The sequence below is a fragment of the Scyliorhinus torazame genome, chromosome 5, assembly GCF_047496885.1.
Source record: "Scyliorhinus torazame isolate Kashiwa2021f chromosome 5, sScyTor2.1, whole genome shotgun sequence".
Lineage (NCBI taxonomy): Eukaryota > Metazoa > Chordata > Chondrichthyes > Carcharhiniformes > Scyliorhinidae > Scyliorhinus > Scyliorhinus torazame.
In genome coordinates this window covers 211,812,367-211,826,078 of record NC_092711.1, presented here as the reverse complement: position 1 = coordinate 211,826,078, position 13,712 = coordinate 211,812,367, and the positions used below count along the sequence as shown (strand labels likewise).

The following is a 13,712-nucleotide window of genomic DNA, read 5'->3' as shown; positions in this document are numbered from 1 at the left end:
CGGCCCTCCCAATGGGGCTCCTTATATGCTTAGAGCTTGAGAACAAAGACCTCTCAGAAAAAAAACTCCAGGACTTGCGGGTGAGGCGATGACCAGCTGAGTCGCACGTTTCGGCAGCACCCGGTGAAACGGACTTTTGGGCTCTTGATAGGAGCCCCAACGGCAATTTTGACGGCTAAAAACACTGTGCGGTAAACCAGAAGGGAATCCCCCCTGGATACGGATGAAAAAAGGAGGAGAAAGTGGCCGGATTGCAGTGGATCCTTTAGAACAGCGGCAAGGAAGGCAAGCAAAAACCAAGATGGCATCGGAAGGTGGCAGTTTAACATGGGGCCCTGAACAACAAGAGTTCTTGAAATGCTGTGTGGAAGAGCTCAAAAAGGAAATGAAGAAAGAGCTGTTGGCCCCAATACTACAGGCGATCGAAGGGCTAAAGGAGGAACAAAAGACCCAGGAGCGGGAGCTTCGGGTCGTGAAGGCAAAGGCAGCCGAGAATGAGGACGACATACAGGGCCTGGTGGTGAAGACGGAGACGCATGAGGCACATCAGAAACGATGTGTGGAAAGGTTGGAGGCACTGGAGAACAACGCAAGGAGGAACAACCTGAGGATTCTTGGTCTTCCTGAAGGTGCGGAGGGAGCGGACGTCGGGGCATATGTGAGCACGATGCTGCACTCGTTAATGGGAGCGGAGGCCCTGGCGGGTCCGTTGGAGGTGGAGGGAGCATACCGAGTGATGGCGCGAGGACCGAGAGCAGGAGAAATTCCCAGAGCCATAGTGGTGAGATTCCTCCGTTTTAAGGATAGAGAAATGGTCCTTAGATGGGCAAAGAAAACTCGGAGCAGTAAATGGGAGAACGCGGTGATCCGCGTTTATCAAGACTGGAGTGCGGAGGTGGCGAGAAGGAGGGCGAGCTTTAATCGGGCCAAGGCGGTGCTTCATAAAAAGAAGATAAAATTTGGAATGCTGCAACCGGCAAGACTGTGGGTCACATATCGAGGGAGGCACCACTACTTTGAGACGGCGGATGAAGCGTGGACTTTTATTGTGGAAGAAAAACTAGAATGAGCGGGTTATTAAAAAGAACGTTTGAACAAAGTGGTGGGGCGAATGTGGGGGGCGAAGAGGGGGGTTAAAAAGGGGGGAAAGAGGAGTTTTGTGTACTAATCCTGCGATGTGGTAACTTTTCTCTCTTCCACAGGTGGTGATGGGGGGAGGAGGGGAGGTGGAGGAGATGGGGCGTTGGCCATTGGGGGCGGGGCCAAGGGAGAAGCGCGGGCTTGGTTCCCGCGCTATGATAATCATGGCGGGAATAGAGAAGCAGGAAGGAGGGGGCGTCGCACGGTGCGAGCCGAGGTCACGGGGGGAAGCCGAGGTCGGCCAGATTTTGCTGACTTCTGGGAGCAACATGGGGGGAGTAATTACGCTAGCGGGGGATCTAGCGGCGGGGGGGGGGTGGGAGGGGGGAATTACTGGGTTGCTGCTGCTGGGGAGAGGGGGGAGCTGGTATGGGAGGGGATGGGCGGGGGGGCACCGCCTGGGGGAGATACAGCTGCGTGGGAACCGGGTGAGGAGCTGGAAAAAGGGGATGGCTAATCGACAAGGGGGGGGGGGGTAGGAAGCCCCCCAACCCGGCTGATCACGTGGAACGTGAGAGGGCCGAACGGGCCGATAAAGAGGGCACGGGTACTCGCACACCTTAAGAAACTTAAGGCAGATGTGGTTATGTTACAGGAAACGCACCTGAAACTGATAGACCAGGCTAGGCTACGCAAAGGATGGGTGGGGCAGGTGTTCCATTCGGGGCTAGATGCGAAAAACAGGGGGGTGGCTATATTAGTGGGGAAGCGGGTAATGTTCGAGGCAAAGACTATAGTCGCGGATAACGGGGGCAGATACGTGATGGTGAGTGGCAAACTACAGGGGGAGACGGTGGTTTTGGTAAACGTATATGCCCCGAACTGGGATGATGCCAATTTTATGAGGCGGATGCTAGGACGCCTTTCGGACCTAGAGATGGGAAAGCTGATAATGGGGGGAGATTTTAATATGGTGTTGGAACCAGGCTGGATAGGTCGAAGTCCAGGACTGGAAGGAGGCCGGCAGCAGCCAAGGTACCTAAAGATTTTATGGAGCAGATGGGAGGTGTAGACCCGTGGAGATTTAGCAGACCTCGGAGTAAGGAGTTCTCGTTTTTCTCCTATGTCCATAAAGTCTACTCGCGAATAGACTTTTTTGTGCTGGGAAGGGCGTTGATCCCGAAGGTGAGGGGAACGGAGTATACGGCTATAGCCATTTCGGATCACGCTCCACACTGGGTAGACTTGGAGATAGGGGAGGAAACAGGAGGGCGCCCACCCTGGAGATGAGGGTGTGTGTCTAAGGGTGAGGGGGTGCATTGAAAAGTACTTGGAACTCAATGATAATGGGGAGGTCCAGGTGGGAGTGGTCTGGGAGGCGTTGAAGGCGGTGGTTAGAGGGGAGCTGATATCAATAAGGGCACATAAAGGGAAGCAGGAGAGTAAGGAACGGGAGCGGTTGCTGCAAGAACTTTTGAGGGTGGACAGACAATATGCGGAAGCACCGGAGGAGGGACTGTACAGGGAAAGGCAAAGGCTACATGTAGAATTTGACTTGCTGACTACGGGCACTGCAGAGGCACAATGGAGGAAGGCACAGGGTGTACAGTACGAATATGGGGAGAAGGCGAGCAGGTTGCTGGCACACCAATTGAGGAAAAGGGGAGCAGCGAGGGAAATAGGGGGAGTGAGGGATGAGGAAAGAGAGATGGAGCGGGGAGCGGAGAGAGTGAATGGAGTGTTCAAGACATTTTATAAAAAATTATATGAAGCTCAACCCCCGGATGGGAGGGAGAGAATGATGGGCTTCTTGGATCGGCTGGAATTTCCCAAGGTTGAAGAGAGGAAAGGGTGGGACTAGGAGCACAGATCGAGGTAGAAGAAGTGGTGAAAGGAATTAAGAACATGCAGGCGGGAAAGGCCCCGGGACCGGATGGATTCCCAGTCGAATTCTATAGAAAATATGTGGACTTGCTCGCCCCGGTATTGACGAGGACCTTTAATGAGGCAAAGGAAAGGGGACAACTGCCCCCGACTATGTCTGAAGCAACGATATCGCTTCTCTTAAAGAAGGAAAAGGACCCGCTACAATGCGGGTCCTATAGACCTATTTCCCTCCTAAATGTAGATGCCAAGATCCTGGCCAAGGTAATGGCAATGAGAATAGAGGAATGTGTCCCGGGGGAGGTCCACGAGGACCAAACTGGGTTTGTGAAGGGGAGACAGCTGAACACGAATATACGGAGGCTGTTAGGGGTAATGATGATGGCCCCACCAGAGGGGGAAACGGAGATAGTAGTGGCGATGGATGCCGAGAAAGCATTTGATAGAGTGGAGTGGGATTATTTGTGGGAGGTGTTGAGGAGATTTGGTTTTGGAGAGGGGTATGTTAGATGGGTGCAGCTGTTGTATAGGGCCCCGATGGCGAGAGTGGTCATGAATGGACGGGGATCTGCATATTTTCGGCTCCATAGAGGGACAAGGCAGGGATGCCCTCTGTCCCCATTATTGTTTGCACTGGCGATTGAGCCCCTGGCGATAGCGTTGAGGGGTTCCAAGAAGTGGAGGGGAGTACTTAGAGGAGGAGAAGAACACCGGGTATCTTTGTATGCGGACGATTTGCTACTATACGTGGCAGACCCGGCGGAGGGGATGCCAGAAATAATGTGGATTCTTGGGGAGTTTGGGGATTTTTCAGGGTATAAATTGAACATGGGGAAAAGTGAGTTGTTTGTGGTGCATCCAGGGGAGCAGAGTAGAGAAATAGAGGACCTACCGTTGAGGAAGGTAACAAGGGACTTTCGTTTCCTGGGGATCCAGATAGCCAAGAATTGGGGCACATTGCATAGGTTAAATTTAACGCGGTTGGTGGAACAAATGGAGGAGGATTTCAAGAGATGGGATATGGTATCCCTGTCACTGGCAGGGAGGGTGCAGGCGGTTAAGCTGGTGGTCCTCCCGAGATTCCTCTTTGTGTTTCAGTGCCTCCCGGTGGTGATCACGAAGGCTTTTTTTAAAAGGATTGAAAAGAGCATCATGGGTTTTGTGTGGGCCGAGAAGACCCCGAGAGTGAGGAAGGGATTCTTACAGCATAGCAGGGATAGGGGGGGGCTGGCACTATCAAGCCTAAGTGAGTATTATTGGGCCGCTAATATATCAACGGTGAGTAAGTGGATGGGAGAGGAGGAGGGAGCGGCGTGGAAGAGATTAGAGAGGACGTCCTGTAGGGGGACTAGGCAACAGGCTATGGTGACATCCCCATTGCCGTTCTCACCGAGGAACTACACCACAAGCCCGGTGGTGGTGGCTACACTGAAGATTTGGGGACAGTGGAGACGGCATAGGGGAAAGACTGGAGCCTTGGGGGGGTCCCCGATAAGAAACAACCATAGGTTTGCCCCGGGGGGAATGGATGGGGGATATGGAATGTGGCAAAGAGCAGGAATAACGCAACTGAAAGATCTGTTTGTGGATGGGAAGTTCGCGAGTCTGGGAGCGCTGACCGAGAAATATGGGTTGCCCCAAGGGAATGCATTCAGGTATATGCAACTGAGGGCTTTTGCGAGGCAACAGGTGAGGGAATTCCCGCAACTCCCGACACAAGAGGTGCAGGACAGAGTGATCTCAAAGACATGGGTGGGGGATGGTAAGGTGTCAGATATATATAGGGAAATGAGGGACGAAGGGGAGACTATGGTAGATGAACTAGAAGGGAAATGGGAAGAAGAGCTGGGGGAGGAGATCGAGGAGGGGCTGTGGGCAGATGCCCTAAGCAGGGTAAACTCATCGTCCTCGTGTGCCAGGCTAAGCCTGATTCAGTTTAAGGTATTACACAGGGCGCATATGACTGGAGCACGGCTCAGTAAATTTTTTGGGGTGGAGGATAGGTGTGCGAGGTGCTCGAGAAGCCCAGCGAATCATACCCATATGTTTTGGTCATGCCCGGCACTACAGGGGTTTTGGATGGGGGTGACAAAGGTGCTTTCAAAAGTAGTGGGGGTCCGGGTCGAACCAAGCTGGGGGTTGGCTATATTTGGGGTTGCACAAGAGCCGGGAGTGCAGGAGGCGAGAGAGGCCGATGTTTTGGCCTTTGCGTCCCTAGTAGCCCGGCGCAGGATATTGTTAATGTGGAAAGAAGCCAAGCCCCCGGGGTGGAGACCTGGATAAATGACATGGCAGGGTTTATAAAGCTAGAGCGGATTAAGTTCGTTCTAAGGGGGTCGGCTCAAGGGTTCACCAGGCGGTGGCAACCGTTCGTCGAATACCTCGCAGAAAGATAGATGGAATGGAAAAAAGAAGGCAGCAGCAGCAGCCCAGGATCGGGGGTGGGGGGGAAGGGGGGGTGGGGGGGGGGGGGGAGGGGGGGGGGGGGAGGAGGAACCAGAAGGACTCTCAGGGTTGTTAATATATACTGTATAGTATGTATAGGTCGTTGCGACAGATAATTATATATTGGACTGTTAAATTATATTTTTGGAGAGTGTTACTTGTGATAAGGCAGTTGCCAATTAGGGTTAGTTTTCATTTTTGTTATTTATTATTTATTCATTTTTTGTTTATAAAATAGGTCATTGTTATTTGTGTTGTTATAATATTGTGTAAAGGATGCACAATGTACTGTGTTGGTTAACCAAAAATTTTCAATAAAATATTTATAATAAAAAAAGAAAAAAACTCCAGTTAAAAAAAAGTTGCTCCCCTGTGTTAATGGGCCCCTGCAGAGCTATATAAATAAACAATCTTAATCCCCCCCATTTGATACAGTCTGGACCTGTCAATCAAAAATATTTTAAGAGGCAATGGCCTGCGAAATAGAAGGTAAACAATGCAGGTGAAATATTTTAGTGTTCTAGACACACAAACAGGCTTCAATATTTTCAAGGACAGTTAAATTGACTGTGAGAAAACCACTTTTCAGGTTTCCACCACATTAAAGGGAATACTTTTACCTTCATTTCACAGATCATTGAACTTGGCATAGGAGTGCAGATGGGAAGACTTCCACTTTATTATCGCAGAACTTTATTTTTGAGATGCTGACAGACAGCTTAAAGGGTATAAAAGCTGCAGATGGGAAGAGCAGCCAAACAGGAAGGACACCCCACCTGAGGCCCTCAAACCCAGCACAAGCCACCCTGACTCCCACCTCCCATGAGGGACCCCCTTTGTCACTCTGGAGGCAAATGTAGGGAGAGTACTTATCTCTTTTCCATCTCTTACACGGCAGGATGCCAGGTTGGCAATGCCAAGGGGCAGGGCCAGAAGAGGGAAAATCAAGGGGGTCTGGGAAGGGGATCTGGGGGAATCTGAAGGGGGAACTAAGGGGGAGGGGAAAACGTTGCCAGTGATCCTGGTGTGAGGGCCTTGCCAGCAATATTCTGAGATCGGAGGAGCCCCAGTCTTTGAGGAGCGCGAACTGTCAGGGAGACTTGGACCTTCCCCATTCAGGTCTAGTGGGAACCCTGGTTGAATGGCACTGAAAACCTGACTGAGGCTAAAAGAATTTCTAAGTGCCATTGGATATAATGTTGGGCCAGTCCTAGCACCAGCGGGAATCGTTCCAAATTGTTCCCATAGTGTCATGGGGCGGCACGGTAGCACAGTGGTTAGCCCTGTTGCTTCACAGCACCAGGGGCCCGGGTTTGATTCCCGGTCACTGTCTGTGCGGAGTCTGCACGTTCTCCCAGTGTTTGCGTGGGTTTCCTCCATGTGCTCCCATTTCCTCCCACAAGTCCCGAAAGACGTGTTTGTTAGGTGAAATGGACATTCTGAATTCTCCCTCAGTGTACCCGAACAGGCGCTGGAATGTGGCGACTAGCGGATATTCACAGTAACTTCATTGCAGTGTTAATGTTAGCTTACTTGTACCAATAAAGATTATTAATTATTTGAGGCAAGAAAACTAGTGAGAATCCCATTGCTTGTCTGCCATGATTCCCATCGCAATTGTTACGTAACCCTGGGTGAAAACACGATCAATTACAGCCTCACAGAGCTCGGAGTCTCAACATAAGTGAATTGTCCAATAATTTGAGTTTTTTCCTAAGATCTTTAACCACTAACTGCCACAATGAGTTACAAGAGCCAGCTTTATAAGTAAAATGTTAAAAAAAAAATGTTTATTTGTAACAAGAGCAATTGATGAATGTAGAATAGACATAATGGAACAATGGTCCAATAGTCTAACTATTCCCAAAACCACATCCCATCCCCCACCCAGACACACACAAGATAGTCACACAGAGGGAGTAGGAAGGGTTCAAGAAAAATGACAGGGATCAAAAGGGTATGAGAGATTTGACGATCTTTGCTGCTAAGGATTAGGTCTTTGTAGGTGGTGATCTCCTCAGTATGTGAGGTGTTGAACCATCGGTTATTTTGGACTTCCAAGCTGGGCCACTCAGGCCGGACCCTCAGGCTGTGTGATCCCCTCTGGGGACATGCTTCAACTGCGTTGAGCTGAGCCTTTCCCTGGGAAGAGGCACTTCAGGTCTGTTCCGTTTCTGATAAGTGGTCAGCTTCAGCAGACTCACCAACAGCTTGTCTCTGTGAAGCAGAATATCGGAGCAACAGTTTTTACGAGGCCTTCAAGTGGTCTGGTACCTTTAATGGGAGAGGAATCCAGAAAGTTCCCCTTCCCCAGCTCTGTCTTCAGGTTTTGAATGCTCACTAACTGCTCTGTGTACCTGAAGGGAGTTCCAACTAAGATTTGAGGGAGAATTTCACGCCTTCTGGGAGAGAGATTCAAAAGTATTCTGCTCAGTTCTGCAGCTCCCAACGAAACTAAAACCAGAAACACACAGTCAGCAATTCATGTTTTCATTTTGTCTTAAGTTAAAGACAAAGGGGTAGATTTTCCAGTCCTGCCCGTCATGGGAATCGTGGAAGGCGGGACAGAAAAGTTGTTGGGCCATTGATACCCAACTCCGTTGACACCAGTTGGGAATTTCCAGTCTCGGGATCGGCGGGACTGGAAATTCCCACTCGTAATCCGAAAACGTAACAATCTTATAAACCTGGGCAGCACAGTAGCACAGTCATATGCACTGTTGCTTCACAGCGCCAAGGAGCCGGGTTCGATTCCCAGCTTGGGTCACTGTCTGTGTGGAGTCTGCTACAGTTTCCTCTGACCTAAGCCGGGAGCCTGAAGTTAAGTACAGGTTGTCATAGTTGATAGGTGTAGTTTATGTTGCATGATAAGTGTGTGTGTAAATAAAGTACCCTTGATCTTGATCTAACTAACTGGTGTTTGGCTCTTTGATCGATACCCGGTTGAACCTTGTGGTGGTATCATTTGATACCTGGCGACTCTGAGCAATATAATATTGATATCTAAAGAAAGAAGGGCAACCTGATTGATTGCCATATTTATAGCAGGTAAAATAAGGCAACAACGGCGAAGGACAAGGAGATGGCTGATGTCAAACGGGCACACCAATCTTGTCTTGCTCAGCTAAGTAGCTTTCAGATCCAATATGATCAGGCCTACCAAGACACGCAACGTGCGGTTTTGGTAAGAGAGCAAACAGAAAACCAAGCAGAACAGTTGAGAAAACAATGCGAGGACTTAAAGGCAGCCCGACGAGCACTCCACAGTTCCACCACGGAACAGAGGCAGAGTTCGGTGGACCATGCAGGCAGCAAATTGCAAGGTTGCAATCACTGCTCTCAGTTCAGAAAGGTTCAGAGATACCTTTGGCCCACAGTTAGATCAGGAAGATGGCCCCGATTGGCAGGAACTTGAAAATGAAAATGAAACGGCCCATCGATATTTGAACGAGACAGAAAGTCAGAATAGAGCCCCCCAGGCCCCGAAAAGTAAAGCACCTGCACCACCGACTGCACAGGCAGCACCCAACCCAATGAATCCCATCACCACGCAGCATAGAGTAACAACAGAAGACCAACCCGACTTTGTGTACATCATCCCACTAACCATCACCCAGTTAAGAGATGCCCACGGTAAAATTGAAACTTTTCACCCCACGTCAGACCCACACAACTTCTTTGAACGAGTTAGGCAACAGACCGTCATGTACGGTCTGGATGAGCAGGAAGAAGTAAAACTCATACTAATGAGCCTTGACCCGTCTGTGAGTTCAGCCCTTCCCAACCCACAAAGTGTAGGAGGAGGTAGCCTCCAAGTTATGAAAATAGCCATCTTAGATGCCATTGTCTACAATAGAGGAGATCCAGTAGAAGGACTCAACTGGTATAGACAGAAAAAAGGAGAGCACCCAACAGCATTTGCTGGATGCCTCTGGATCCACTTCACCGCAGTATTCGGTGATTTAATACGCGCCCATTTATCTGTGGACAATACGGCCAAATGGACCCGTATTCTAGTCTCCCACGCCATGGAGGCAGGACAAAAGGCATGTGCGAACTACGACTCCCTCAGACCTGGCACACAATGAAGTGTGGGTACTGAAGCGACTACCTAGAGCTTGGGAACAGTCCCTGCAGAAAAAGACAGAGCAGGAAAGAGTAGACGCCAACATGAATCCAGTAAGGGCACACCAAGACCCCGCATGGGTAAATGAAGGCAGAGATAACACGCAGCACCCTAAAGTGCAGGAATGCTACAATTGTGGACAGAAGGGACATTACGCCCGAGAATGCCAACCCCCCCCGAAACAGCAACGGAATCAGCCCACAAATGGCCCCCATACAAACAATGCCAGACCTATCCACAGTGTTCGCGCCCGTGCAGACAATTTGGCTATAAATTGCACCGATTGACGGTGTTTGGGGTCTCCAACTTGGGTCTGTGACAGACTTTGGGATAAGTCCGGAAGACCGGTAATTGCAGGCACAGTCCGGGGACACCCAGTAGAGTTCATTTGGGACACAGGAAGATCCCGAACCACGCTAAACTCCCCCACGATGTACCAGTGAGATATATGGCCCACTACAGACACCATCACCCTTAGTGACTTTACAGGGCACCTCCAGCCCCTATGGATATCCAGATCGGTATCATTAAAATTAAGCACTCAGTCGTTTTGGTGGATTTACCCCAGACAGCAGAACATATCTTGGGAATAGATTTTATGAGCTCACACAACCTTTCTTTCGACCCCGTAAATAAATGTGTGTGGAAAATGGCCAGAGCAGCACGATCCCCCGCCACGCTCACAGTAGGAGGTTACGCACACAGGATTAGCTCAGTGGGAGAGTACTGGTTTGATCCACAAACCATTACCATGGACAAAACAGTTAGAGAAGTCTTGAAGAGACATAAAGCATTGTTTGCCCAGCACAAGCACGATTGCGGTAAAATTCCAGGAATGGTCAACATTACAGGTCCTGATCCTCAGCCCCAGAAACAATACGGTTTCCCACAGCAAGCCGAGGGAGAGATAGCTAAAGTAAGCCAGAGTTTATTGGACCAAGGTGTGATTCAGCCCATAGCATCAACAAACAATGCCCCGATTTGGCCCGTAAGAAAACCAGGTGGTTCATGGCGACTGACCATCGATCACAGGGAATTAAACAAAGTAACTCCGTTAGCAGCCCCCACCATTGCCACGAGTCCTGAGACAATGTTAAATCAGGGACTTCAGTCAAAACTTTCACGGTTTTGGACATTAGCAATAGCTTTTGGTCCATTCCATTGGACAAAACGTGCCATTACAAATTTGCGTTCACTTTCCAGGGATAGCAGTACATGTGGACGTGCCTTCCACAAGGCTTCCACAACTCCCCCTCCATTTTTCACAGACAATTGCCGAACGGATTAGCAAAATTTTCCCAACCTGAATGCCTCGTTCAGTATGTGGACGACATGCTCCTACAGACTGACACCAAGGAAGAGCACATTTCGCTTCTTTCGGAACTATTAGGGCTCCTCAAAGAAATTGGAAGCAAAATTAACCCCCCAAAAGCCCAAATTCTCCAGGAAAAGGTCACTTATTTAGGTACGGTCATCACGCAGAGTAAGCATAAGATAGAACTAAACGGATAGATTCAATTGTAAAATTGCCCTTGCCCCAAAATGTTACAGCACTCCGGTCATTTTTAGGACTGGTCAGTTGCTGCAGGAACCACATAGACAGTTTCGCAACAAAAGCAGCCCACTTTCCGAGCTCCTTAAGAAACTGGCCTCATGGAAATGGCTTCCACAGCACACGGATGCCATAGATACATTGAAACGCGCCCTAAGCACAGGCCCCAGATCCACATTCCCCATGCGCGATAGAGGTAGTGCCCACCGACCAAACCCTTTCGGCCATACTCCTATAGGAAAGGCACGATCATTTAGGACTAGTAGCCTATGCCTCACGAGTTTTAGATCCCGTAGAGCAGGGATTTTCAGCCTGCGAAAGGCACTTGCTCGCAGTTTTTTGGGCTGTACAATACTTCTCATACATAACAGGACTCAACCCCGTAACCATTTTGATCGAGCACACCACGACACAGCTACTATTAAATGGTAGACTAAAAGACGGCACAGTAAGCCAAATTCGAGCAGCGCGCTTGACCCTACTCCTACAAGGACGCGACTTACGATGAAAAGGACAAAGACGCACATGTTTCTGGCCGACAATTTACACTATGCAGGAACTCCACATGAGTGCGAGATCATTGCAACCAAGCACAGCACAGGCCCCTTTGTTCCCAAATCGGTGCCTAAAAAGATAGGCATCCAACCACAGACAACCCAGCCCACAGACAAAGCTCTAAAAATTTATGTAGATGGCTCCTCCACAGTTCTAGATGGAAACAGGATCACAGGATGTGGAATTTATGTAGAGGTCGCGTTTTAGAGAAAATCTCATTAAAGTTGCCTGGATATTTAGGTTCGCAGGCAGCCGAGTTAGCAGCCATTGCTTACATTGTGCAGCACCCCGATTCATTCCCGGCCCCAGCAGACATATATTCGGACAGTTTGTATGTCTGCAACAGCTTGACAGAATTCCTGCCCCTGTGGGAATCTAGAGGATTTATATTCCGGCGATGGAAAACCCCTACTCTCAGCGACATTACTCAAACACATTCTCCAGACAGCGAAAGGTAGAAAATACGGAATCATAAAAGTTAGAAGCCACCATCGTTCCTTCCCACCCGGTAACGTGAAAGAAGACGCCCTGACGAAAGCAGGCTCACGACATGACCACTTTTGGCAACCCCTCGAGAGTGCCCCAGTACACGCGGTTCAGGTCTCACAGACCAATATTCAAGGTTTGGCCCAGGCACACAAAGAAGACGATATGCTAAAGGAAATTTTAAAAGGAGACCTCCCAGCTCCCTATTATAAGTTTAAAGACACGTTAACGATTCATGAGGGAAATGTATTAAAGGATGGTATTTATGTGGTCCCCACCCAGGACAGGAACTAAATTTTTTTGCCAATTCCACGACGGACACGGGACACCAAAGGATAGAATCCACTATTGCCCACCTGAGACCTCTCTGCTGGTGGCCCGATTTAAAAACCGACGTAACCCATTACATTGAGAATTGTTTGATTTGCGCCCAGAACAACCCGGACAGACATGCAAAGAAAGGTCAGCTAAGACACACCCGCCTTTAATGGTCCGTGGACAAACTTGCAGTTAGACTATATTGGTCCCCTCCCCCCCTGCAGAAATGGATTCAAATATGTATTGGTCGTCATCGACACCTTCACAAAATGGGTAGAAGCATTCCCTTCAAGAACAAACACGGCCAAAGCCACGGCAAAAATTCTAACCGAGCACATTTTTACCAGATGAGGTCTCCCCCATAGTATTGAGTCGGACCAAGGTTCACACTTCACAGGCAGAGTAATGTAAAACATCCTGACGATTTTCGGCATAAAACAGAAGTTTCACATTGTCTATCACCCACAATCCAGCGGCATTGTAGAACGCATGAATCGGACACTAAAGGCCACACTTAGGAAGGTGGTACAGCAGCATATCACGACATGGGACACAGTGCTCCCATTTGCACTGATGTTTATTAAAACACGGTGTCAAGTTCGACAGGATATACCCCCCATACCCTCATGACCGGACGACCAATGAAGGGTACCGAGTATTTATTTGGACTTGATTTGGCCAGCCCCACTGTCACCGCCCTTACCCATTAAAAAGCGGTTCAAAACATAGTGGAGAATATTAAAGCAGGACAGCTCGCTGCAGCTGTTCGACTAGGCGCTAGGAAAAGGCAGAGTAATGCCTGCTTTGATAAAACAGTACATCCGATAGAATATACAGTCGGACAGCAGGTCATGATCTCCCTGTACAATCCTAGCTCATTCATCTCCCCCAAATTTGCAGGACCCTACTCAATTTCTGATAAAGTACGCCCCTCAGTTTATAAGATCACGTATCCAAATGGAAAATCAGGATGGTTCCATATAAACCAGCTTCAGGTTTATGGAATGCAGCCACTCACACCACCTCTCACTGGCAATGGCAGACAACGAAGACCCACCCACTGACAACCCAATCCAGCCCTCCCCCAGCCAGGACAGCACGTCCACAGACACGACTTTGACTCTGCCCCCAGAGACGAATTTCACCCTCACACTTGATTCGGCCGCTAGCGATAGCGATAGCGACAGCGAAACCACAACGGACGCCCTTGATATTCCCGACTAATGGAAAAACAGACCAGGCCCCAGTCACTACAGCCCCAGTGAC

General features: G+C 49.4%; 1 protein-coding gene across 1 annotated transcript in view; it reads right to left on the bottom strand.

The window, feature by feature from the left end:
• LOC140420926 (sodium- and chloride-dependent neutral and basic amino acid transporter B(0+)-like) overlaps nucleotides 1-13,712 on the bottom strand; it is a 113,645-nt gene that overhangs the window by 89,726 nt on the left and 10,207 nt on the right. The window lies entirely within an intron of this gene.